This window comes from Macaca thibetana, chromosome 20, assembly GCF_024542745.1.
Source record: "Macaca thibetana thibetana isolate TM-01 chromosome 20, ASM2454274v1, whole genome shotgun sequence".
NCBI lineage: Eukaryota > Metazoa > Chordata > Mammalia > Primates > Cercopithecidae > Macaca > Macaca thibetana.
The window spans coordinates 16,229,294-16,256,458 of record NC_065597.1 but is presented as its reverse complement, the minus strand read 5'-3'; the positions used below and the strand labels follow the sequence as shown (position 1 = coordinate 16,256,458).

The 27,165-nt window shown below is 42.1% G+C and overlaps 1 protein-coding gene across 1 annotated transcript in view; it reads right to left on the bottom strand.

Moving 5' to 3' along the window:
- HYDIN (HYDIN axonemal central pair apparatus protein) overlaps positions 1-27,165 on the bottom strand; it is a 463,051-nt gene that overhangs the window by 420,651 nt on the left and 15,235 nt on the right. The window contains exon 2 of the mRNA XM_050772650.1: positions 7,986-8,084. The gene's annotated coding sequence lies outside the window, so the exon portion shown is untranslated. The remainder of the gene's footprint in view (positions 1-7,985; positions 8,085-27,165) is intronic.

Below are 27,165 nucleotides of genomic sequence, written 5' to 3'. Positions count from 1 at the left end.
GGAGAGAAGAAGGTGGCTGTGCTTCCATTCTCCAACTGTAGGTCTCTTGTCTGCAGCAGGCCTAAAATAAAAGAGGAGAGAAGCTGCAACTTTTAACAGTTTTGATTATCACCTTAGACAGAACATTTGAGCAATTGTATTGAGGCTGTGTTTTAACACCTACAAAGGTCCATAAAAGTCTCAGCACCTAACTGAGTTTACCCACGGGCAGGGAAATAATTGGCCACACAGAGGAAATTTAAAGAGCAACTAGAAGACAAATATTAAGTTGCTTTATGACTGCTACCCACAAGTCATGCTTGTTTGGCTCAAGGGCTTCCTAAAAATATGAAAGAGGCTGTAAATAAAGACAGAAACATGTATTCATCTTGAAGTATACAGAACAGTAGAAGATGTATAAAGTTAAATATTAAAGTGCATATTATTTCAGGGAAGAATATGGATTATATAAAGTCATATAGCACCTGCACCTCAGACCTAAGACCAGTGTTTAATCTCCCATCCCCAGGGGGTTAGGGGTGCTGAGGCTGCAGAGACCAGTGGCCAGCAGCTATGGGGCTGCTCCTCTGTGGCTGTTCGCAGCAACTTCCCAATGATGGAAGGCTGGTATGTTCTTAGTGTCAGATAGACAGGCAGACAGGCATGCAGCCTTCCCAGGAAAAGCCACACAAAAACAAAAAAAGCCACTCAGCTAAAAATGGATAGCCCACTGAAGGTTAATTATACTATTACAGAGTAAATCAGATTTGAAAATCTTTTTTTGTTGTTGTTAACTTACATTTCCCCTAAATTAAAGAGGCTAACTGAAAGGATGAAGACTTCTCCATTCTTAATGAGAGATGCCTGACTCCTAAGGAACAACATACTTGGATTGAGTTGGAGAGATGAGGCCAATGCCTTGTTTTTTTCCTAAGGTATGAGCAGATAATTCAGTCAATGAGCAGTGAAAACTGAGCTTCTTTAGACTTCAGAATGGTAAAAGAAGCTGGTTACGCTGAGGGCCCCAAGCCTCTGACTTACTCAGGCAGAGGAGGGTCCTGGGCAAGAACATGGGTAGCAGATACTAAGAAATCATAGACTCATCATTGTGAAACACCTTAGAGATCAATGTGTATAAAACTCTTAGAACATAGTAGTTGCTCAATACATGTGCAATAATTTTTCTATTAGGAGATGGCTCAAATTCTGCCACTTACTAAGCCTATGTAGTTTGCTACTTAACCTCCCTGTGCTGCAGTTCCCACTTCTGTAAAACAGGGGCAACTACCATATAAGGTTCTTGAAGATTAAATAAGGTGATAACGCCTGGGCATGGTGGCTCACACCTGTAATCCTAGCACTTTGGGAGGCTGAGATGGGCAGATGGCTTGAGCTCAGGGATTCAAGACCAGCCTGGGCAACATGGCAAAACTCCATCTCTACAAAAAATACAAAGATAAGCTGGGTGTGGTGGTGCATACCTATAGTTCCAGCTACTTGGGAGGCTTAGGTGGGAGGATTGCTTGAGCCCAGGAGGTAGAAGTTTCAGTGAGCCAAGATCACACCACTGCACTCCAGCCTGGGCAACAGAGCCAGACCCTGCCTCAATCAATCAATCAATCAATCAATCAATAAGATAATACAAACCAAAGGCTTAACAAATGAAAGCTGTCATTATTATTAATAATCATTATTCTTCAGTCCAGTCTTCTATCTCTTTGACATCACCCCAAATAGTCACTCAGCCTCTGTTAAAACTTCTGCTCTTAATTCTTTCATTTATTAAGCAAGCATTGACAGAGAACCTGCTAAGCACTAGACCCTATGTTAGGTACTGAGAATACCAAGATGAACAAGACACAGTCCCTGACCTCAAGGGCCTCATGGTCTTTTTTTAGGATGCTTACTTCTTACACTTTCTCAAATCTAAGATCAGGCACCTGGCTGCTTCATTTTTGAACCACTAAAATTTTTGAAAACTTCTTCCTAAATTAACCCAGAATGTGACTCCCAATAAAACATCTAATTATTCTTATATATGATGGTCCTTCAAGATCAAAAACCATCCATCACGGCCCTTTGTTTTTTGGGGTAAACTTCCCAAGCATCTTCAGCAGCTTCTCATGTGATATCATTTCTGGCAATATTATTTCTAGAAACAAACAACTTCTGTTTTGTGTAAAACAAAAAAAAATTTTTTTACTCATCCTTATTTTGTGAGTAGCCACTATCAGAATTTTCTGTTGATGTTTGTGTGGCATTAATTACAATCTTAAGAAGACTGAAGTTTCACCAACTTCCCTACTCATCCAGCTGTTCTATTTTGTCTTAGTCAAATTGTTATAAATTACAGAAACCCACTCAAACCAGCAAATGGAAAAATTTGCTGAAAAATTCAAGTAAATTATGGAATCTGAAAATGGCTAGGCCTCCTGAGAGACTGATACTAAGAACTGGAAAGTTAAACAGAACCAAAGTAGAGCTTGTCTCTTGGTCTCTCTTTGCACTCAAATGTCCCTTTATTCTTGCTTCTCTCTCTACATCACTTTTCTCCTTCACCTTAGAACTGTGTTTCTCTGCTTCTCTACCTAAATCTTGCAAAATAGTCATCCCAGTCCCCCACATATCTGTCTTCTCACATGCATCTCTAAGTACAGTGGATTGAACAGTGGCCCCAAGAAAGATGTCTACAGCCTGATACCAAGACTGAATGTTACTTTATTCAGAAAATGGGTCTTTGCAGATGTAATTAGCCTAAGGATCTTGAGATGAGATCATTCTGAATTACTTACTTGGTGGGCCCTAAATCCAGTGACCTTGTAAGAGACCGAATAAGAGAAGACAAACACATAATAAGGAGGAAGCAATGTGATCTCAGAGTCAGAGATTAGAGAAGTGCAGCCACAGGAGCCAAGGAACACCAACAGCCACAAGCTGGAAGAGGCAAAGAAGTGATGCAGGACAGGCAAGCCCAAAATTGGGGCTCAGCCCGGGAGGATTCTTGGCTTCACCCAGGAAAGAATTAAAGGATGAGGAGGTGGTGTTAGACAGCAACTTTCACTGAAGTAGCAGTGTTCAGCAAAGGTACTGCTCCTTGCAGAGCAGGACTACCCCACAGGCAGTGTGGCCAGAGTAGCAGCTCCAGGGCAGTTCTGCAATCATAGTTATACCCACTTTAAATTATATGAAAATTAAGGGGCAGGTTATGCAAAAAATTTAGAAAAAGGGTGGTAACTTCAGATCATTGGTTTGTTGCCATGCAAAAGGGCAGTAACTTACAGGTGTTGCCATGGCAAGGGTAAACTGACATGGCACACTGATGGGCATGTCTTATGGAAAGGTGCTTCTGTGTCCCTGTTTTAGCTAGCCTTCCATTTTTTCTGGTATCCAAGCGCCACCCCCAGAGTGGAGTCCTGCCTCCAGAGTAGAGTCTGGCCTCCTATCTTAGAAGGGCTTTCCCCTAGAGCTTCCAGAGGGAGTGCAGCCATGCTGACACCTTGAGTATGGACTTCTGGCCTCCAGAACTATCAGAGAATAAATTTCTGTTGTTTGAACCAGCCAGTTAGTGGTCATTTCCTGAAGCAACCATAGAAAACTCAAACAAGTCTTAACTGCAGATTCTTTGGAGAGAATCTGATTGGTTTAGGCTGACTCAAATGCAACAGATCCCTTGGTCCAATTATCTTCTGCCAGAGAGATGAGTCGCATGAGATTAATATGGCTGCCAAGGCCCATTCCTATGTGGAGGATGGGTGTCGTTCTCAAGAAAGTGGAGGTGGAGCTAAGAGCTGCCTGCTACATTGGAGTTGGCCAGTCACCCAGGTTCAAACTCCATTTCCCAAACTTCTTTCCTCCGTCTCCACATCCTGTTCATTCAGCATTTTTGGACCAGTTCTCCCTGCCTCCAACTTTTCACTTGTAAATATTTTTCAAAATTTCCCTTCTTTTTAACTTCTTTTTAACTCCTCTGCCACTGCTCTACCTCACGTCAGCATTGTACCTTGCCTTGCTCCCCTGCCAGTTTTCAAACTGCACTGGGCACCTCAGGGTGTACAGTGAACCCAAAGGAGTGGCTCAGGACGTTTTTGATTTTCAAAGGAATCACAGCAACATTTGTCAGACACCATACAAACTACTAACTTGAGGTAGTTCATTGTTTCAAAATTAGGTTATTATATTTCTTCCAATGACATCAAATGTCTTCAAAGCTGGGTTTCCAGCAATGGCTGCGATGAAAGGCAAGTACCCCTAAAAAATCAGTGTGGAACAAGAAATGAGAGTGATGGTGTCTGATCAAATTCCAAGGCATGAGAAAGTGCAGTGTCCAACAAGCACTAAATTGTTTGTATATAAATTCTTACTAAGCTATTTCGACCTGACTACTTCATAAATGGAACTGTTAGTTCTTTCTTTTGGCTCAGAGATGCTGTGAAACAATTACTAAGACACTAAAAACATTACTCACCTTTTCTTCCTTATTTTATTGAGAGTAGGAGATGAAACTGACTCTCATTTTAAGGGTAAGCCACGTATAACCCATCATTAATGCCCCCTGAGAAAGAAGATTAGCTGGACTCTTCTGAAGAGAATGACTTTCTGAGATCATTTGCTGTGTCACTTAGAAAATACAATTTTTCTTTGCTTCCTCTTGTGGGAATGTCTAATATGTTCAAGTCAATACAAAAAGCACGTATGGAGCATTTACTGGGTAACTTAGAATAAAAAACATGAGACTCAGGGGAAACAGAAGTTGGAGACTCAGTTCTACTGTCTATTAACCTTATGCCCGGAGGCTAGCTACTTCACCTCTCTGAACTTCAGTTTTGCAGCTATTAAAGGGTATGCTTAATCATTAAAAGATGTTATTGATGAATCTACTATATGCTCAGGACTAGACAGAGTACTCAACCTTTTTTTTTCTTATTTTCCTAAGGAGCCTTTTAAAATATTTTTGTCCTCATTATGTCCCAAATGCTAATACCGTGTATATACTATATACCTATTTGCGTGCTGTATTTCTGCTTTATACATAAAAGAGTAATATATACAACTATCATGGAGCCATAATAATTAATTTTTTTTGAGATAGGGTCTCACTCTGTTGCCCAGGCTAGAGTGCAGTGGCATGACCTCAGCTCACTGCAACCTCTGCCTCCCGGGTTCAAGCGATTCTCTAGCTTCAGCCTCCCGAGTAGCTGGGACCACAGAAGCACGCTACCACCCTTGGCTAATTTTTACATTTTTTGTAGAGATGGAGTTTTGCAATGTTGCCCAGGCTGGCCTCGAACTCCTGAGCTCAAAGTGATCTACCTGCTTTGGCCTTTCAAAGTGCTGGGATTACACGCGTGAGCCACTGCATCCAGCCAAAAATTTTTAAAACATTTTTAAAAAAAAAAAAGAGGAAGATGTTTTTGGCCCCTCAAGAACCAAATTTTGCCCCTTTAAGTGTTGATAATGTGCTGATAATGCACATCCTGAGGAGACAAAGTAGGCAAAATTGCTGCCCTTACAAAGCTTATATTCTGAGGTGAGAAGTTGGATAATAATAAGTCAGATATCAGAGAGTGGAAAATGCAATGAAATAGTAAAATAAGGTGCTATGATGCAGAGTGACTAGGAGGTGGAAGCTCAAGGTCTCTCTGAAGTAACCCCAGTGGTAAGGTCTGAATGAGGAGTCAAGGGTCAGCAGGGGGAGTCTTACAGACCAGGAGCCCCCAGCATGGAGCCTGCTTGCTGAGCAGGAGGAGCTTGAGGAGCGAAGACAGGAAGGCAGAGGCCAGTGAGCGCAAGGTGACGCGACCCCCCGTGGGGCATTTTGAAGACTTTGTAAACCACAGACTGCTAAATGAATGGGAGGGGTTATTAGGTACAAGACACTTCTTTTAGGCAAGTAGGAGGAGAAAATGACTAAGCTCTGGCCCCAGAGGTCAAAAATAGTAGTCGTTAGAAAACAGCTAAAGAGGTTGAATTCTGGGAGTAGGTGAACACAACCAAAGACATCAGATATCTAGATATCTAGACAGACCTAGAAGAGAGAAATGTTGGAAGTAAAGAAATGATATCTAACATTTCTGAAGTGCTTACTAGATGATGTGTCTGTGCTAAGAGCTTTATGCTCATGAATCCTCACATCCTCATGGGGTTATTCTCTTCGTTTCACCAATGAAGAACTAAGGCTCAGAAAGCATACATGACTTGCCTCAAATCACCCAGGTTTTAAAAGGCAGGACTTAGGTCTGTCCAACTCACGTCTAATGTCTTAATCAAGATAACACAACCTCCAGTTTCTCCCAACACCATCTGTTCTTTGTAGCACTCCATCCTTCCACACCCGCCCGTCTGCTATCAATGACTTATATTCATTCAATCTGTAGAAGTGGACTTATCTTGCTAGAACATCCGACTCAAGTTCAACAAGGAAAAGACTAATTATAATACTTGCACAAGGGCCTAGGAACAGAAGCTATGGGTACCATGTTTAATTACCCACTCTCTTGCTTACAGAGGGAAAATATATCTTACTTTATGTCCAATTAGTCAATATGGACTATGTCTGGTTGGAAGAAAGTTTAAAAGCAGATTTTATTCTGTTTTGAACTTCCTAAAAATGCAAATCCAAGGACTGCCAACAAGACTATACCGTCAGTGATTAACTGTCAAGAGGACAGCCGGAGAGAAACACCTGTCAAAAGGAGACACCAGACCCTTGTTGTGTCTGATGTGGCCCTGGGACAAAATGTAAAGAGCAGTAGACACGAACACCCAGGATCCTGGATTGACTCATGCTGTGACCATGCCATAGGGTTCTGGAACTGGAAGCACCTGGCCGAGAAGATCTAAGGTGAAAAGAGAGTGGAGCCAGAAGCTAGGCTGTCAAAAATTCTTCTAATCAAGGATCAGTTGTGTACAAATGTAGCAAGATGATTTGATCTTTCCAATACCCAGGCAAAGGCACAGTTGTTTTCTGTTAGGAAAATACTTGATACTGTAATGCATACAATTAGAGATGCACTATCCTTTTATCCCCCCAGAACTGTATAAGCTTCAAACCCTCCAAAATCTGAATTAGCCCCTGGATGGAACTTATAATCAAGGGGAGGGGAGGCACACAGACATGCAAATATTAATAGACAACACATCGCAGAATGAATAACATTGTGATAACTCACAAAAACATTCAATAGGCCAGGCACAGTGGCTCTTATCTAAAATCCCAGCACTTTGGAATGCCGAGGCAGGTGGATTGCTTGAGGCCAGGAGTTCAAGACCAGCCTGGCAACATGGCAAAACCCCGTCTCTACAAAAAATACAAAAATTAACCAGGTGTAATAGTGCATGCCTGTAATCCCAGCTACTTGGGAAGCCGAGGCACGAGAATTGCTTGAATCTGGGAGGCAGAGGTTGCAGTGAGCCAAGATTGCATCACTGCATTCCAGCCTGGGCGACAGAGCAAGACCCTGTCTCAAAAAAATAAAAAATAAAAATCAATAAACACAAGAGTGATTAAGAAGGGAAAGACCATGGTTGGCTGGAGTTATCAGGAAGGTTTCAGGGGAGGTTGAACTCGGAGTGGCCATTGAGGTGGCCACCAGTAAAATTGTGATTCACTTACTAATATGTTCTCTGACTGATTCATCAAATATTATATTCAATTTTTGTTCAAGAGCAGATTGTGCCAAATACTGTAGGATCACTGAAAGCCCTCAGCCCCCTCCATGTATTTATTTGACATCTTTAGTGCTATTGAGCAAGCACTTTCTCCATACCAGGCACTGAGGATATGATGGTGAACAAGTTAGAGTTCACCAGCGCAGAGGAAAGAAGGGGTGGGGCTTCCAGATTTGCAGGGGGAGTGTGACATGTCTGTAAGCAGCTCATCAGGGCTCACCCATGGTGAAGATGACAATTTCAGATAAAATTTAATCTTAGAGACGAGAACAAAAGTCTGGAAAGCAAAAACAAAAAAAGTCAAGCACTAAACAAAAGGGAAATTCATGATGGGCTACCTCTTTGAGTCTGGAGGGAAGTGGTTGAGACACATCTGCTTCTCTTTTCTTTTTCTGGAAAACTGAGGAAGGATGTGCGAAATGCCCAGACAAGATGACCTAGACGAGAAGAAGGAAATGTTTGAGCCCATATTAGAATTTTCCTCTGATAATTACAGTATCCCCGTTACAGAAATGGAGAGGAAGATGCGAGAACTCGTTCCTTCATTCATGTGAGCACATATCCCCGGACACTGGGCATTCAAGGCCATATCAGCTATGTCACATACCGGTGTGGGCACAGAGAGGAAAATCTTCAATTCTGTATTATCCAGCTAGACTAGATGTGAAGGGGGATAGTCTCTGTGATAGCACCTTGGCCACACTTCCTGAGAAATTCATCCTTATTTCCATCCCATTTATAGTTGTCATCATAAAGTAGGTCATCCTTACTTTGGGAAGTAATGCAGGGCAAGTGAGGTTAGTTCCAGTTTAAAGGTGGAGAAACAGGATGAAGGACTTGATCAAATCCGAGCATTATTTAGTAGGGGAACTCAGAATGGAATTTGCAGTCCACAGGTCCAAAGGCCAGCCTCCTCCACATTTTCTTATCTTTAAATAACACTTCACGCCCAGGAAAGCCTCGAGGCCACAGGAGGCCTCTAACAGCCTGATTAATGGAGCTGCTTATAACTTATTGAACACAGCTCTGTCTCACATGAGGCTGAGCACCAGGCCTGTCTTTTAAGTGAAACCCAATGGGAGTCCCAAGACTCATGGTCTTCCCTCATTAACAGAAAAAATAAATAGTTAAGAAAAGTCACTAGGGAGACGGTCATCAAGAACTGAGATGAAAAGATGAGCAAAGCACTCTAGAGAAAGATTCATTTACTGAGCCACTCTCCACAACTGAGTTAAAGGGACCAGCCCAGCACTGATTGGCAAAGGCAACAGCAAGAATGGGAGTGTTAACTTCTGGGAGAATGCACTCACTCCTGCACAAACAGGTACCTTGTGGGCCCTGGTCTCTCTTTGGCCTAGAGAAAAAGGAAGAAGAATCACAATACATAATTTCCTTTCTGTGGTGCTTTATAGTTTATGAAAGTACATTTTGAAAAGTTTAAGGTTTCTGTAGGCACCTCAAGGGGAAATCCTGGGTTATCAGAGGAATCTTTCATTCATTCATTTATTCATCCAGTCAGTGTTATTTGAATATTTCTGGGTCCAGATGCTGTAAAAGGCACTGAGAATACAAAGATTAATAAGAGATAGGCCTTGCCCCAAAAGCCATGATGTAATGGAAGGAGTCCTAGACCTTCAAGTCCTACTCTTCTAGTTACTATCCAAGTCATTTCAGGTACGTCACTTGTCCTCTCTGAATATTAGTTCTGAAGTCTATAAAGTAAGTCTAGTCATACCTGCCTTTCCCATTCCAAAATGTTTGTAAGTTCGAGGGAGGTCATGGACATGAAAGCATTTTGTAAACTACATAGTTCCCACCTGGCAATCTTGCCCTGTGCTGACTGACGGATGCATGGCTGTCTGCAGATTCATTATCCAGATGTGGTGACAATCGTGTGGGGGCCAGAAATTGGCAGAGTCAATGATCTTTCATAAATTAACTGGGATGGATATTAGGAGGAAACAAGAAAGTCAAATTTAAAAGCACCCCATTACCCTCATCCTCCCATTAGACCAAGCCTGAGGCTTTGGTGAGTCGTCAGGCCTCTGGGCTCATTAGAAAAGCAGATGGATGTATCAGAGGGGTTAATGGCAGCCAGTGATGACCCTAATCTGATTTAGTCCTAGCTCTTGACTCTCCAGAGATGATGATGACTTTGAAAACTGAAGGACTGACTTTTGGTGGAGAATGAACAAGGCAAAATCTAAAGTGATGTTACAATTTAAAAAAAAAAGAAAGAAAAATAACTCCCATATATAGGAATAGAACAAAAACAAGAGAAACAAAAATTAAAACAGAATAATAGCAATGTTGCAGACTGTTTGTTAAATATTGCCTACCTGCACTAAGAAAGTTAGTCATGCTATGGATAAAACACCAAAAAAAAAAAAAAAAAAAAAAAAAAAAAGCATTTCAAAATATTCTTAGTGGTTCCATTAAGGAGGAGAAAATTGGAAGTCTAGTGGAAGAACATAGTGGCTGACGTGTGTGTGTGTGTGTGTGTGTGTGCACGACGCACACGCCCATGCTCATGCATATCTCTTGAGAGCCAAGGTGAAGATGAGGACACAAACCTAAATCCACATAAAGTGGAATACATGCCATGTTTTCCTGTGTGTTCTTCCCCTTTCTGACCAACTTTGTCTATCAATGTCTGCACCCTGCCACAAAACCCTTAATAAACAGTCTTAACTTACTCTACTGGCAACTCTAACTGCCAGAGTTATCAAGAGCCGTGAAAAACTGAAACCTTCTCTACCATGAATAAATGGGACTCCCAAAGAGGGTGACAACACTAGTGGTTTGGTTACAGCTGCTGCTTGTATCAGATGATCCATGGATGTTTTCCCATCCCAGAATAACAGTTTTTGTTCCTCTCTCAGAAAAGAGTTTGGTTATTAGCTCAGGAAATGAAACAGTTTCCAAATCAGTGGTGACTATTTCTGCACAGTCTCTGCCTTTTCCCACAGCACAGCTTCATTGAGCTGGTAACAGCTCAGTCTTCATAAATATGCAAAGACAGCATTCATCTTCCTGATTAATTAATCCAGTAACTGATCCAAGCTCTTGCCTATGAGTGCTCTTGGACCCATGGCTCCTATTCTCTCCACTCTGGTTTCCCCATCTGGGTCAGCCCTTCTCTTCATATGTTGTTGGGCAGCGTATAACAAAAGGGGTCCCCAGTCTAGACTGTTCCCACATTCTCCAGCAGGCTGCCTATAAGAATTTCACAAATGCCTCATGCACTTTTAAATTTTAATAACGAAGATTGTGGACTTACGTGAATAACGACAGATGGAATTTGAAAGCCAATTTTTGTTCATTAAAGTATAATATAGGACAGCCGTATTACACAATCAAGCATGATGAATTCTTTTTACATCCTGTGACATAGACAACTGGCTATCCCATGAAAGAAGGAATTCAATTTGCATTTAAATGCCATTCCCAGAGTGTGACAGAGGCTCTCTGCATTATATAAGTTTCAAGAAGTTGAGGTTTGGCCAGTGAATTTTCAGAAGTGTTTGTGATTGAAGTGCAAAAAAGAATGGAGAAGTCAACACCTCGATGAAGGATCTTGTGAATGACCCTCAGCCAGGGGAACCAACTGTGCTGTGCAGGGGATTCCTGACCCACAGAAACCAGGAGATAAAAGGTGTTATTGTTTTAAGCCACTAAAAGAGAAAAAAGGAGGAGGAATCTTGTTGAACATCCACACACACACACTTCTGGGCAAGTATATTTTCTCCTTACCATCTTCTCAGCTTTTCTAACTTGATACAAACAATGCAGCAAGTGGGCAGGGTGTGTTCACCACCCTTTGGGCCATGGGTACCTGGAGAGAGATATGCATCTCCAGTGACGTCTATACATCATACACGCATGTGCATGTATGCACACACACAAATATACACACAGTTTCATTAACTCTTCTGGAGAAAACAATTTAAGAAAATGCCAATTTCTTTTTGAGCTAATTAAATGCCTATAACCCATTAGTTATAGATTAAGGAAACTAATGTTTACCATGAAGTAATCTGGAGCTAGCACCTGAAGAGGTTGAATTCCATACTGAGAAGTTTGAACATTATTCTGTATGTGACAGAAAACCATTCTAAGATTTCTGAAGATGGAGTTGGTATTAAACCACTAGTAAGCTGAAACTATTAAGAGGAATAAAATGGAGAGGTAGGGAAGTAGAACCTGGCAAACCAGTTGGGGCTATGGTAATCATTTATAGAAAAAATAATACAGAGTTAACCAGAGGTGGTATGGATGAGAGAAGGGGAGAATATGGAAGCTCTGGGGCAATGGCTTCTTAGAAATTGACTAGGTGGATGGAGGATGCAGAAGAAAGAGTAGATGCAATTTCTAGCCTTCATGAATGTGTGTGTGATGAGGCCATTAATAGAAACAGGGACTATAGGAGGGAACACAGGTTTGAGGAAGAGGGAAAAATGATCATACTCTCACATTTTAAACAATTTGCTTACTCCTTTGATATGATGGGATGAAAATACTACTTTACCTCTATGATCTTCCTCCCCCAAACCCATAACCCCAGTTTAATTATGTGAAAAACAACAGAAACATTCCAATAGAGGGGCACCCTATAATACACTTGACCAGTACCCCTTAAAACTGTCAAGGTCAGCAAGAAAAGTCTGAGAAACTGCCAGATGAGAGAGGAGCCGAAGGAGACAGGATGACTGAATGCAATGTGGGACCCTGGAGGGGATCCTTGAATAGAGAAGATCAGATATTAAGTAAAAACTAAGGAAATCTGAATACATTGTAAACTTTAATGAATAATAATGCATCGGTATTTGTTCATTAATTGCAACAAATGTATCATGGTAATGTAAAATGTTAATAACAGGAGAAACTATGGAGAGTGGGATTTGGGGAGAACCTATGAGAATTCTGTGGGTGGGGGGCTTGCTTATTAAAGTTTTGTTTGTTTGATTAGTTGATTTTTTTTTTTCTTTTTGGGGACAAAGTCTTGCTCTGTTACCCAGACTGGAGTGCAGTGGTACCATCACAGCTCACCTCAGCCTTGATCTCCCAGGCTCAAGTCATCCTCCTTCCTTGGCCTCCTGAGTTGCTGGGACTAAAGGTGTATGCCACCACGTCTGACTAATTTTAACATTTTTTTTTGTGGCAATGTGGTCTCACTGTGTTTCCCAGGTTGGCCTCAAATGGTCCTCCTGCCTTGTCCTCCCAAACTTCTGGGATTATAAGTGTGAGCCACCATTCCCAGCCATTATTAAAACTTTTGTGGCCGGGTGTGGTGGCTCATGTCTGTATTCCCAACACTTTGGGAGGCCGAAGCAGGTGGATCACGACGTCAAGAGTTCAAGACCAGCCTGGCCAAGATAGTGAAACCCCATCTCTACTAAAAATACAAAAAATTAGCGAGGCGTGGTGGTGGGCGCCTGTAATCCCAGCTATTCAGGAGACTGAGGCAGAGAATTGCTTGAACCCGGGAGGTGGAGGTTATAGTGAGCTGCGATCACACCACTGCACTCCAGCCTGGGGTATAGAGCAAGACTCCATCTAAAAAAATAATAATAATACCTTTTGATATCTGGTAACCCATCATGGGAGTTGGGGGACACAGATTAAATAAGCTCTTATTCCCCATCTGCAATTACTCCATTACAGATTAGACCACATCACTGATAACGACCACCTACCTGGATGAGAAAGCTGAGATGGCAGAAAGCAACTCCTTGCCTTTGCGTAAAAGCTACAGTTTCCTGTACTGATGTTGAAATGGCCAGAAGGGGCATGTATGAGTGACATAGTCATGTGACTGTGGAGGGGAAAGCCAGCCTGAGAAGGACATGTTTTTTTCAATGGCTGAGTTGGGGCTGCAAAGGTACTATGAGTTCATACTTCAAAACTGTGCCTTTGAGTTTGTTTGTTTTTCTCTCTCTCTCTCTCTCTGTTTCTCTGTGTGTGTCTGTGCATATGTATGTAGATGAGGTCTCACTATGTTGCCCAGGCTGGTCTCAAACTCTGGGGCTCAAGCAATCTTCCTGCCTTGGCCTCCCAAAGTGTTGGGATTACAGGCATGAACCACTGTACCCCGTGTGTGTGGCAGTGGGAGGGGGTGAGTGGGTGGATGGGTGTGTGATCTCTGGGCCTTTGGATTTCATCCAGCAAACACTCACCTCCTGGGCAAGCTGGGTACTGTTAGATATTAGGGATATGAGGATAAATGTGTGAATGAGCCACGTCGCTGCCCATGAGGAGCTCACAGTCTATTCTACAGACAGGATGGCGAATAATTACAGTACATTGCTAGAGCCAGGATGTTCTGTGTTAAAAAGAAAAAGAGTGTTTTGGAAGTCTAAGACAGGAACAATGAACCCTACCCAGGAGGGTGGTGAGAGAAGGCAACACCAAAGAAAGATCTTGTGAACTGGGCCTCCAAAAATAGGTAGGTTCTTGCCATGTTGAGTGGGAAAGGTACTGTAGGCAGACGATTTAACATTTGCAAAACACAACGACATTCAACAGCATCATTTGCTCGGGTAAGTGGCAGCTGGAGCAACCGGCAAGGGATTCACGACCTGGGAGCTGTGAGAAAGGTCTGTTAGGGAGAAGAAGGGCTGAAATTAGGGAGACCAGGGAGGAGGCTACTGTCATAATTCAGGCTGGAGAGGATGAAGTTCTACAATCATGGGATAATGTTAAAAGACGCCTTCACTCCTACCTTCTCATTTCTCCACCAACACATTCAAGCCAAACAAACTTGAGTCCCCAAAGGTCTCTGCTCTTGGCAATGCAGGAAGGCCTAACATCTGTTTCTGGAGCAGCAGAAGCCAGAGTTTGGCAGGGCCCAGGCTTCTTATTCGAGAGCCCCAAGGTACAGGCCATGCCCATTCCAGAGCTCACTGGGGAATTCCATGCACATGCCCACCATCTGCTAGGTAACTTTTTCTCTCCAGTACAAGTCCTCTCTGTTCTGCCTGCTAGAAAGCAGCCTTTCCAGAAGCACTTCAACATAGCTTCCAATTTTGAAGCTGGGAAGCTGTAGAGAGGACTGCCTAACAGTCTTTTTTGTTTCCAGTAAGACATAGACAGCGCCATGGACATGCAGGTTTCCTCTTCTCTTGAAAACAGTGAAGACAACCTACGGCAGAGAGTTTGCTCAGAAGCCAGGTGGCCTCATGAAACCTCAAGGGTTTAGTCTCAAATCTCCATTGTTGTTGTCAAGGGACGTAGCTCAAGGAGCTTAAGCCCTGTGATCGGGTACAATGGTTCCTGTTGGCACTGTGGCCCCATGGCTTTGCTGTCCTGTTGGTGCTGAGAAGAGCCAGGTAGTGGGATGGGAAAGGCTCACTTTGAATCCTGGCTCCATCACATACTAGATGCAGAGAGGTAGCTAAGGTCATACAACCTCAGATGACTGACTTCACCTCTCTGCATCTGTTTTACCTTTTGTAGAAATGGGCATGATGATAGAACCCACTGCAAAGGGCTGTTGCGAGGATTAAACCTTATGCTCTAAGTAATGTTAATATACAAAGCCTAGCACATGGTAGTCAAAGTTAGCTGATAGATGCCTTTCGCAAAGTCAGCCTGCACTACTTCCACCCCCACACACATACCAAATGCAGGCTGCTTGTATGAGTAGAGGCCCAGGGGGCAGTGGTGCATCCTGGTGAAGGGTTGGAACTCAGCAGCCAGGGTTTGAATCGTAGCTACTGCACTTCCTAGTTTACAAATGAGGAATCCAGAGCCCTCACCACCATTTTTGCTCATTCCAAACAGCTTAATGTTTTCTGTGCCCTCTTTTGTAGCTCCTGTATTCACGCTTTCTTATTTCTACCTCTGGGGGACCTGCATGCAAAGCTTAGTTCCTTCATGGATTTCTGCAAAATATTCACTCTCACTATGCATTTAATGAAGTAAGCAGCTTCCCTTGTCGGTAAAATGGGAGTAATCATAGGAACTGCCTCATAGGGTTTCTATCAGGAGTAAATGAGACTCGTCCATAGTGTCACGTGTAGTTAGAGTTCATTCATTCTCATTGCTATATAATAGTTCATGTTACAAATAGACTATGATTTATTTATCCGTCCTAATGTTGATGAAGATTGGGATTGTTTCCAGTTTGGGACCTATTACAAATAGTGGTGCTATAAAAATTATTGCACTCATTTACAATTTCTAGGTCAGAGGTATCAACTTTAGCGGATACCGCCAGCAAGTTTTCCAAAGTGGTTGTTCCCATTTAAATCCCAACTAGCAGTATGTGAGAATTCAGTTGCTCCATATCCTTACCAACACTTAGCATTTTTCTGATGTTTTCATTTTAGCCATTCTAGTGCATCTGTAGCACTATCATATTGTGGTTGCAATTCGCATTTCCCTGGTGACCAATAAAGTTAAACATCTTTTCATGTGTGGACTAAACACAGTGTTGGCACACAGTTAGCATTCAACAAATGTTAGTTAGCTATCATCATTAGTACTGTTGTTCTCTGATCAGTGAAAATCAACTTTTTCAAATGGGGACACGGACAGAGACTTGGGGAAGGTTTTAAAATGTTAAACTTTCTTAGCCTACCATTATCATCCATGTGTGCGTTTCCCTATGCCTCCCTCTTCTCTTGGTTAACTTCTCTGTAAATAACACTCCTAGCCTCTCCCAGAGTGCAGACATGCTGAATAACAGGAACCGAAAGCCAGGTGAAACTTCTGACCTGCCCCCCAACCAGGTTCCCTCGCTTCACAGATGTGTCACCTCCAAGAGAATCAGAAAGGATCCTCCCCCAGAAACCACCTGGAATCTCATCCATCTGGCCCCACTCCCTCTAGCTTCTTCCTGATGGATGGTTTTGACAACTTTCTCATTATTAGGGCCTCTTATCCAAGTCTGACTTGAATCTTTAATGCCTTCCGTTAGGAAGGAAAGATGCATTGCTTGGTTTTTAGGATGCACACACAATTCCCCTTGCAGAGCCAGTATCCTGAGGGATTTGTTAATGCATCAAACCATGGACCTCTGAGGAAAATTCCTTGGCCCCAAAGCAAAAAGACAGTTAAGCTGCACCCTCAGTTTAGCTCCCACTGGTAAACTCCAGGAGGAAACAAAATAACCAGCATTGTGTAATTGGGGGTGGAGTTACATCTTACAGAATCTTTGTGAAAGGGAGAAAAGAAAGCCAGCTTAATAATTCCCAAACTAGGTCAAAAATTTATATCCATGTGTATATAAAATAGTCTTCATTATGTTATGTAATAAACATGATTTTATTATCTTAGTCACTGGGTTAAGAATTCCTCTTAGTGAGACCCAACTTTGTTGGGAAGACTTCTTGGTATAATCTCCTCATGAAATAAAATGTGAGGACCCCTGCTACCAGGGACCTTGGGGCAGGAATACTCCAGATAAGATAGAGAACAAATTTCCTGATTGCGACAAAGATTGAAGGGAGGAGAAAGAAAAAGAGGAACAGTGAGAAGTGGAATGGATGATTAAAGGCTGTTCAGTGGAATCTGCGACCCCCTTCAGTCTCCTAGAAAGCTGCTTACTTCATTAAATGCAGAGTGAGAGTGAATCTTTTGCAAAAACCCATAAAGGAATTCAGCTTTGCATGCAGGTCCCCTAGAGGTAGAATTTAAGAAAGCCTGAATACAGGAGCTACAAAGAAGGGGACAGAAAAAAATTAAGCTATTCAGAACGAGCAAAAATAGTGGTGAAGGCTCTGGATTCAGATAAGCTCAGGGTGACCAACTTGTCACAGGTTGTCCAGGATTTTTCCAGTGTTAGCCTTGAGAGTCTCACAACTCAGGAAATCCCTCCGTCCCAGGCAAATTTCAGCCAGAATGTACAATTGAAGGTTTGAGTTTGTTTATCTAAATTTCTTAGGACCAAGGACGTTCAGTTGATAACTGAATTATAATTAAAATGGCACCTAGACTGTTCAACTTTTGGTTTCTGGGTTTGACAATGTTCAACACATGAACATATATACAGAAACACAAATATCAAAAGTATATGCTCAAATGCTAAGTGTGTCATGACAAGTGAAATCCCCCTCCTGGTCCAGAATTTCAGTTTCACCACAGTTTGCTTAAGAGTTTTCTTTCCTTTGTGCATTGAGAAGGAGCCATGGCTTTGCCACCTCCTGTCCAAACCCCCTAACTCAGCAGCCTTTCTGTGGAAAGACATTCCTTCTGACCTTGATTATTTTGAGAAAGAATAAATAGCAAGAGGCAGGCAAGGCACGATGGTTCACGCCTGTATTACCAGGACTTTGGGAGACCAAGGCGGGCAGATACTTGAGGTCAGGAGTTCAAGACCAGCCTTGCCAACAAGGCAAAACCCCGTCTCTACTAAAAATACAAAATTAGCCAGTCTGGTGGTGCACACCTGTAATCCCAGCTACTCAGGAGGCTGAGGCACGAGAATCACTTGAACCTGGGAGGTGGAGGTTGCAGTGAGCCAAGACTGGGCCACTGCACTCCATCCTGGGCGATAGAGCAAGACTCTGTCTCAAAAAATAAAAAAATAATAAAAAATTGCAAGAAGCTCCTTTCCCAGACTCACTACCTCCCCTCCATTTTTCTCCCTCTGCCATTCTTCCCCCACCCCATTTGCATGCAATGTGGAAAAACTGATCTTAGGAAGATTTGTGTGCTTTCAAGAGACTGTGTCCACTGAGTTCAGCTGCAAGTAAATTATGTCTTCAGTATGTTTAACTCAGACTCTGGATTTTTGTGGTTCTAGAAACCAGTAGAAATAAATTTATTAAGAACGTGATCTCATCACTAAACATTCACTCAGCCCATTGACTCCCAAATTAGAGGACACATTTCAGGAGTTGGGTCAGAATTCTATTTTCAGTTAGAATAAGGGGTTACAATAAGGCAGTATAATCTAGGTGTGCTTTACAGCAAGACATGCCTGGATTTCAGTTCGCACCTGGCAGTATGGGCGTGGGTGTATTCCCTGTCAGTAAGGTGTATGAAAGGAATCAAGGATTCAGGCCTGAAGAACTAAGTAACCCACTGAGATGGTGAAGGCTGTAGGCAGAGCAGGTTGAGGACGAAAGATCAAAAGTTCAGCATAGGATATGTTAAGGAGAGAGTTCTAAGCTGGAAACAGAAGTTTGGGAGTCACTGATATATCAATGGTATTTAAAGCTATGACCAGATGAGACCGCTAAGGAAGTGACAGCAGAGAGAGAAATGTCTGTATGGCCATAACTGTGCTACACTAGGATGAAGTTTGCTGGCCAATATTCCTTCCATAGCCTCCTCTCTGCCTGTGTTCAATGGATCCATCACAGCAGAAGGCTCAGTGCACGTTCATGGGGAGGCAGTAGGTGCAGGACAAGGAATCTCAGGTTTGGAGACAGAAGAGGGCCTGGAGGGCAGGCGCAGTGGTTACACCTATAATCCCAGCACTTTGGGAGGCCAAGGCAGGCAGATCATTTGAGGTCAGGAGTTCAAGACCAGCCTGGCCAACATGACAAAACCCTGTCTCTACCAAAAAAAAAATATATATATATATATATATATATATGTATATATATATGTGTGTGTGTATATATATATATACACACACACACACACACAAATTAGCCAGGTGTGGTGGCGTGTGCCTGTAATCCCAACTACTCAGGAGACTAAGGCACGAGAATTGCTTGAACCCAGGAGGCAGAGGCTGCAGTAAGCAGAGATCGTGCCACCGCACTCTAGCCTGGGCTGGAGTGAGACTTTGTCTCACAAAAAAAAAAAAAGAGAGAGAGAGAGAAGAGGGCCTGGAGCTTAGCTCAGCTCTGCTACTTCTGGGCTCTGGGCTATGCTATGTTATTTTGGGAAAATCACTTAATCTCAGTGAGCTTCAATTTCTTCACCTGTAAATTGGAGATAACATTGCCTCCCTCGATGACTGCTCATTTGGACAGCTATAACAAAATACCATGGACTGGGCAGCTTACACAACAAACATCTATTTCTCATAGTCTTGGAGGTTGGGAAGTCCAAGACCCAAGCTATAGCAGGTTTGGTGTCTGGTGGGGGCCCACTTCCTGGTTCATAGATGTCCATCTTCTCACTGGAGTGAGGGAACTCTCTGAGGTTTCTTTCACAAGGGCTTAATCCCATTTATGAGACTCCACCCTCATAACCTCATCACCTTCCAAAGGACCTTCCTCCTAATACCACTATATTGGGGCCAAGGATCTCAACCTATTAATTTGGGGTGCCAGTGGGACACAAACATTGAGTCCGTAACACTCCCTTACAGAATACCTGTGAGTGTTAAATAAATTGAACAAAAATACTTGGTAAAATACTTTACACATCAATTATCATTTATCCCAAATAATCTCTGATAATTTCAGGGAGAAAACACTTTAGTGATTAGATATAAAGTTTAGGACAGTATCTACCAATGTTTAAAATCCACATACCATACAACTGTAGGAGAGTTGTAGGAGGTACAACTCTCCTACAGATACAGTTGTACATGTGTAAAGATAACTGTGCTAGACATTGGTAATAATAATGAGAAACTGGAAACAATATATATCAGTAATGGACTGAGTAAATAAGCCATATATATGCACACTGTGGAATACCAGTTGTTAAATGTAATGAGAAAATGTGCGTATACTGACATGAAAAGATGCCCAGGATATTTATTAAAAGTAATAATAAGCAAGTTGCAGATGTATATATGGCATGATCCCATTTCTATGTATTTATATTACACATTTTGATACATGCATACCAAAAAGACCGAAGGCCATGCATGACGCTGGAGAAGAGTCCCTAGGGTCTCTATGCGTGTCACTTACCTTTAGGGAAAGTGACTGGTGTTGCAGAGAATTACTTTCACTTCCTCCTTTCTATGCTTAGGAATTCCTTGAATTTGTGTAACAAACAAAATATATTTAAAGACATACCACAAACCAATCCCTGAGCCCTGAGGTTCTTAAGAGGGTAGGGGCACCAGGAACATAAATCATACTTCCAGACCGGAAAACAATGTCTCTGTTGGGTTCCCAACTATATTTCAATTCTGCAAGTCACAGCTGCGCTTCCCACCAACCCAGGCGCTAACACAGTAGCAGCAGTCCAGAAAGGGAAAAACGTAGGCCCTGGAGTAGGGCCACTTTGAGTAGGAAAAAGAAAATGCAAATGTATTCTGAAAGCAGATGGTATCTGGAAGAGAAAGTGTGTTTGGCAACAAGAAGGGAATCACAGGGGAAGGAGAGAAAAGCAGTAAAAGACAGACAGCCAAAGGAGGTGGTAATTAAGTGCAAAGCTGAAGATTTCCAAGGGATTTTTCAGCGTTGGCAAGAGTCGGGCCTCTGGACAATTCTGTGGAAGTGTGTAGAGATTGTTTTTCATTTCTTTTCTTTATTAAAAGTATTCCACTAGAACAGTACCTCTGAACCATGATATTCTGACATGAGTTTGTTAGCAATGCTCCAAGTATTAAAGTTTTCCAATAATTTACTTTTCTTTATAAAGAGGAGCTGAGATTGACCATCTCCTCGCTGCCATTCTGATGTGCTTCCTGGGGTGGGAGACAAAGCCACAGCCAGCCAGGGCTGAGCGAGTTGTGTACAACCCACACACTATTTGTCTTGCCACCTCCTGACACTGTCACTCTTCTCCGGGCTTTGAAGCTTCCTGGGGGGTCACTGTCTGTAACAGACAAGAGTCACGCCCTTCTCAACCCTTTTACAGCATTAACCATGGCAAAAGCGTCTGAAGAGTCCAATAACAAAGAGATTAATTGATGGATTGTTTTGTACCAAATTGCTTGCTGCCACAGCTGCTCAAAATGTTAATAAGCACTACTGAACTATGGCCGCTCCAGCAGGGAACAGCTGTAGAGGCTAGAGGCCAGCTCCCCTGCCCAGCGAGGGACAGATGTCCTTATGTCTATCTCAGCCCCTCGGCTCACACCAGCAACAGTTCACAGACAGGATTATGAAGGATACGTTTTGCATTTGGTCCTAAGTAACCTTTTAATGTCACATAACCTGAGCCAAAGCCAAGAATACATTATGACAGTCCAAATTATCAACTCTGTCTCTGGGATAAGATGTATATTATGCACTAAACTCAAGGTCAGGAGACAAGTCGTCTACTCCAGACATGATCAAAGCCTTTTTGGGTCTTATAAAATGGGGCTTGTGATTCAAGTTTACTTTCAACAAGAAGCTTTTGGTTTAAATAAGCTCAAACATTGCATGTAAAGAGCTGAGACTTCAGATACTTGTAAAATAAGCGCAAGTTTAATCTCACATTATATATATAACGTATAATAAGCTCAAGTTGAATTTCACATTTTGTATCTGTATATATAACGTGTGTATGTATGTGTGTGTGTATATATATATATATATATGGAATAATAAATTAGATAGTCCTTTCTATATTCCACCTGTATCTCACTTACCCCTCTTGAAGGTAGAGTTCACTTGTAAATATGTCAGCTGTCTCTCTCAGATAAGGACTTATTTGTTTAACATGACTACAATGATTTTGTCATGTATAACAAAATTAACAAGTCCTTGATATCATCTAATTCTCAGTTCATATAAACTTCCCCCACTTCTCTCAAAATGTGTTTCTACAATTGGTTCGTTTGAACCAGAATACACACAAGGTTCACTCATTGCATTACACACACACACACATACACTCATACACACTTACATATTTTTCTCTAGCTCTGTTCACTAGGAGTGTAAAAGGGGCTGGGAGCAATAATGCCCTAATGGTAATGACACCTGATCTTGGTTTCTAAATACTCTTCGTTACTAAAAGGAATCAGGAGTCCTTGGAGAAATGTCTGTTTCAAGAGTTGGAGTAAAGAGAACACCAGATATGCCTGAACATGCTGAGCCAGAAAGCAAGGATGCACTCATGCACTCAAAGAAAGATGGGGTGTGCCAAGTGGACACAGAAGCCAGATTGATGGACGGCTGACATTTCTAACCTGAGAAATGTGAGCATCAAAATCAATAATGATAGTAACAAATTATCTACACCTCACTGAATAAAATGAGAATCCATGAGTCCAACTGATATAAATAAATGAATAAAATGAATGTTTGATGAGAAACAGGATATTTAAATATTTTCAAAGTATCCCCTCATAAAATACTTGTTAGTTACAAAGAGAAGAGAAACTTCACAGTGAAGAAAGCTGACAGGCACTGCCTTAATCAAGTGATCGAAGTGAACCTCATCAGAGATGGGACACACCAAAACAATGTTTCGTGGGATAATAAGGTGCAAAAGGAACAACACACCTTCAGTTCTATGATATTCTTTCCAAAACTGCACAACCTGAATCTCATCACAAGGAAGCATCAAACAAATCCAAATTGAGGACAGTCTACAAAGTAACTGACCTGTAGTCATCAAAAGTGCCAAGGTCATGAAAGTCAGAGATTAAGAAACTGTTCCAGAATGAAAAAGACTAAAGAAACTTGGCAAATAAATGCACCACATGATTGCAAAAAAAGGATCCTTTTGCTATAAAGGATGTTATTGGAACAACTGGCTTATCAGTGTTAAATTTCCTAATTTTATCAATTGGACCATGGTCATCTAAGAGAGTGTCCTTGTTTGTAGGAAATGCACACTGAAGTGTTCAGGAGTGATGGGGCATCAGGTTGGTAACTGACTCTCAAATGGCCCAGGGGGAAAAAAGTAGTTTCTTATGCTCTACCCTGACATCTTCAGTAACTTTCAAAATCAAAAAAATAAAATAAAATAAAATAAAAAGAATAACTTGCCTCATCAACTATTTTTCCCTGAATAGAGTTCATATAGAAAAAACAGAATAACTTCTTGATTCTGAACCTTCATTAATTTCCAGAGTAATGAGTTGGTGCCAAAGAATTTTACAATGAAGACAGTTTTCTAACGTATCAGTATGAGCTCAGATATTTTTATGTTTGATATGCTTCAGTCAGTTGCAGTGATTATTCTTTTTGATTCTCATAATTGTTCCTGTTCCATTCACCACAACTCTGGCAGTCAATGGTTTTCTTCCTTCCTGAACATAACAAAAGGTTCCAGATTCATCATTTACATTTCCTATCCCAAACCTGGAATCAGTTTTTAGACCTTGAATTCAGAGGAGAATTCCTTCCCTTTTAAACAAACTTAACTAATTCCTCTTTAAAAAAGTAGATGGGCATGGTGGCTCACACCTGTAGTCCCAGCTACTCTGGGAGGATTGCTTGAGCCCAGAAGTTCAAGGTCAGCCTGGGAAACAAAGCGATAGGGAGAAAAAAAATTTAGAACACTGTATTTTCTCAAGTCCCTTGAAATTTGTTTCTTTTTTTCCCCTCAAATGTCTGACTAGTTTTGAACTCCTTCCAAGAGGAATGGCACACAGAAAAGAGCTTACTCCAAGTCAGACTCTGTGGGCATAACAACCACCTGCTTCTTAGTGTGGGGGGAAGCTGGTGGAGGAGGACTAATCTAATCCTTTTATTAACTCCCTTGAATCAGAAATGACAGACAGTGATTAAATTTTATAACTTTTCTCATTGCAAGCACTGAGGGACGGATCAGTGAGTTGACTTGTTTGTTTTATTTCTTCAGTAAAAAACATGTACAAGTAGCAGGTCAATTTTCAGAAGCCTCTCATCCTAAAACGAGAGCTGGCCAGTGTTGCATTGTTCATCCCAGCCTCCCAGTGATCAAGTGAGGTCTTCATTATATTGATGGAATGAAGATGAAAACAAAATCCACTCACTGATGCTAGAGAGAATTCATTTACTCATTCACACACCCATTTAACTGAGAATCCACTATGGGCTGTTCTTAGTACTGAGGACATGGCAGTGAACACAAAGAATAAACTCCTTCCTTTGTGGAGTTTACTTTCTAATGGAGGAAATAGACCATAGCAAGATAGATAAGTAAATTATAAAGTGCAAGGAAAACAAAGCATAAAAGGGCAATGCAGGGGAGACACAGTTTTAAATAAAAGGTTTTGGGGTGGCCCCCACTAAAAAGGCGACATTTGAACAAACATTTGGAGGAGGTGACAGAGTAAGCCATGTGGTTTTCTAGAGGGAGAGAGTTCCAGGCAGAGGAAACAGCTTGTGTGAAGATCTTGACATGTGAACGTGCTTTGAATATTTGTGAAATCGTAAGGAGACTGCTGTGGCTGGGTGGTTCGTGCAAGGTGAAGAGAGAAGGCCAAAGACAGAATGTGAGGGCTGGGGACACAAAGCACCTAGTGTCTTGTAGGTCATTTTAAGGACTTGAACTTTTGCTCCAAGTGACATGGAAATTTGTCTTTGGTTTTTGAACAGAGGAATGACTTTACCCAACTTATTTTTCAGTGAGATCACTTTGGCTGCTATGTTGGCTATAGAATGAAAGGGAGCAAGACAGACACAAAGACACCACTAGAAAACTATTGTAATGGTCTATGGGAGGTGATGGTTGCTAAGGAAGGGCAATAGCAGTGAAGGAGGTGAAAAGTTGTCACATTATCAATAACTTTTAGAAGTAGAGCCAACAAGATTTGCTGAAAGACTAGATATAGGAGCAAAAGGAAGAGAGGAGTCAAGGGTAATCCTTAGACTTTTGGCCTGAGCAATTTGAAGGGCAGAGGTTCCATCCACTGACATGGTGAAGAACGTGAGAAAAGCAGGTTTTGGGGAGGTTACTCAAGAGCTCAGTTGTGGACAAAGTAGGTTGGAGATGTCTACCAAACAGCCAAACGGAGATGCCAAGTAGGTGATTGAATATACAGTTCTGGAGTTCAGGAGAATAGTCTAGTCTGGAGACATATATTTGGCCATTGTGGTAGGCAGAACAGTGTCCCCCCAAAAGATGTTCATGGGCTAATCCTCAGAACCTGTGAATATATTTCCTTACACGGCAACAAAAGAACTTTGCTGATGTGATTAAAGGGATGGACCTTGAGATGGGTGATTATCCTGGATTCTCTGGGCAGGCCCAGTGGAATCAAATGGGTCCTTACAAGCAGAGAACTCTTCCCACTGTGGCCAAAGGAGGCTCCAAGAGATAAAATTTTGCGGGCTTTGAAAATAGAGGAAGGTAGCCTCAAATTCAGAAATGCAGGTAGCATCTAGAAGCTGAAAAATGCAAGGAAAGAGATTCTTCCCTAGAACCTCTAGAAAGGAAGGCAGCCCCACTGACAGGTTGATTTCAGCCCAGTGAGACCAATGTCAGACATTTGACCTAAAAGTTATAAGGGGAATTCATGTCATTTTAAGCAGCTCTTGAAAATTAATGCCAACATCGTCAATATAGAGATGATACTTAAGTCCATAAGAGTGGAATGATTAGAGACAGAAGGGAGAAGATGTCTTGGGACTGAGCCTTGGGGTATTTGAATGTTAAGTTGGGGAAATGAGGACCCAACAGAGATGACTGAGAAGCAGTGAACACAAGATAGGAGGCAAACAGGAGAAAATGGTGTTCTAGAGGTCAAGACAAGAATTTGTGTCACATGCTGCTACATGATTAAGATGGGGATCAAATTAGGAAACAAGACAGAACAAGGACAGCATATGTGCTCAGGCCAGCTGCTATAGAGAAGGAAGAATGTGGACCCTGGTACTTACTACAGGAGAGACAGGCAGGGTGCAGGGGCTCATACCTATAACCCCAGCACTCTGGAAGGCTGAGATCACGGGAGGACCACCTGAGACCAGAAGTTCAAAACCGGCCTGGGCAACACAGTAAGATTCCCATCTTTACAAAAAAATAGAAAAATTAGTTGGGAGTGGTGGCACACACCTGTAGTCTCAGCTACTCAGGAGGCTAAGATGAGAGGATTGCTTGAGCCTGGAGGTTGAGGCTGCAATGAGCTGTGACTGCACCACTGCATGCCAGCCTGAGCAATGGAGGGAGACCTTGTCTCAAAACAAAACAAAACTAAACAAAGGAAAAACTTATAGAAGAAACACATGAATGGCACCCACTCAGAGTGCTGAATTTTTCATACAGAGGGACTCTGGTCACTAGGAAACTTGGCCCAACCAGAATATTACAATATTTCCAATCATATTGGCACTCCTTCCCCTTGGGGAGGGAGGGTATGAAAGTCAGCAGTAGAACATGAAAGAAGAGGAAAGAGGAACAAAATGAACTTTCAACTTTCTCTTACATTATTGCCTTTCCTTTTACCACCCAACATAGTCTTAGCCCTCCAAGGCCCTCACATGTTAAATAGCATATTCCCTAAGCCCAAAGGAGTTAACATAATAGCTCAAGACCAGGATATCATTTTCTCTTAAAGAAAATATGACCAGCCGGGCACGGTGGCTCACGCCTGTAATCCCAGCACTTTGGGAGGCCGAGGCGGGTGAATCACGAGGTCAGGAGTTCAAGACCAGCCTGGCCAAGATGGTGAAACCCCCTCTCTACTAAAAATACAAAAATTAGCCCGGCATGGGGGCAGGCACCTGTAATGCCAGCTACTGGGGAGGCTGAGGCAGAGAATTGCTTGAATCCGGGAGGTGGAGGTTGCAG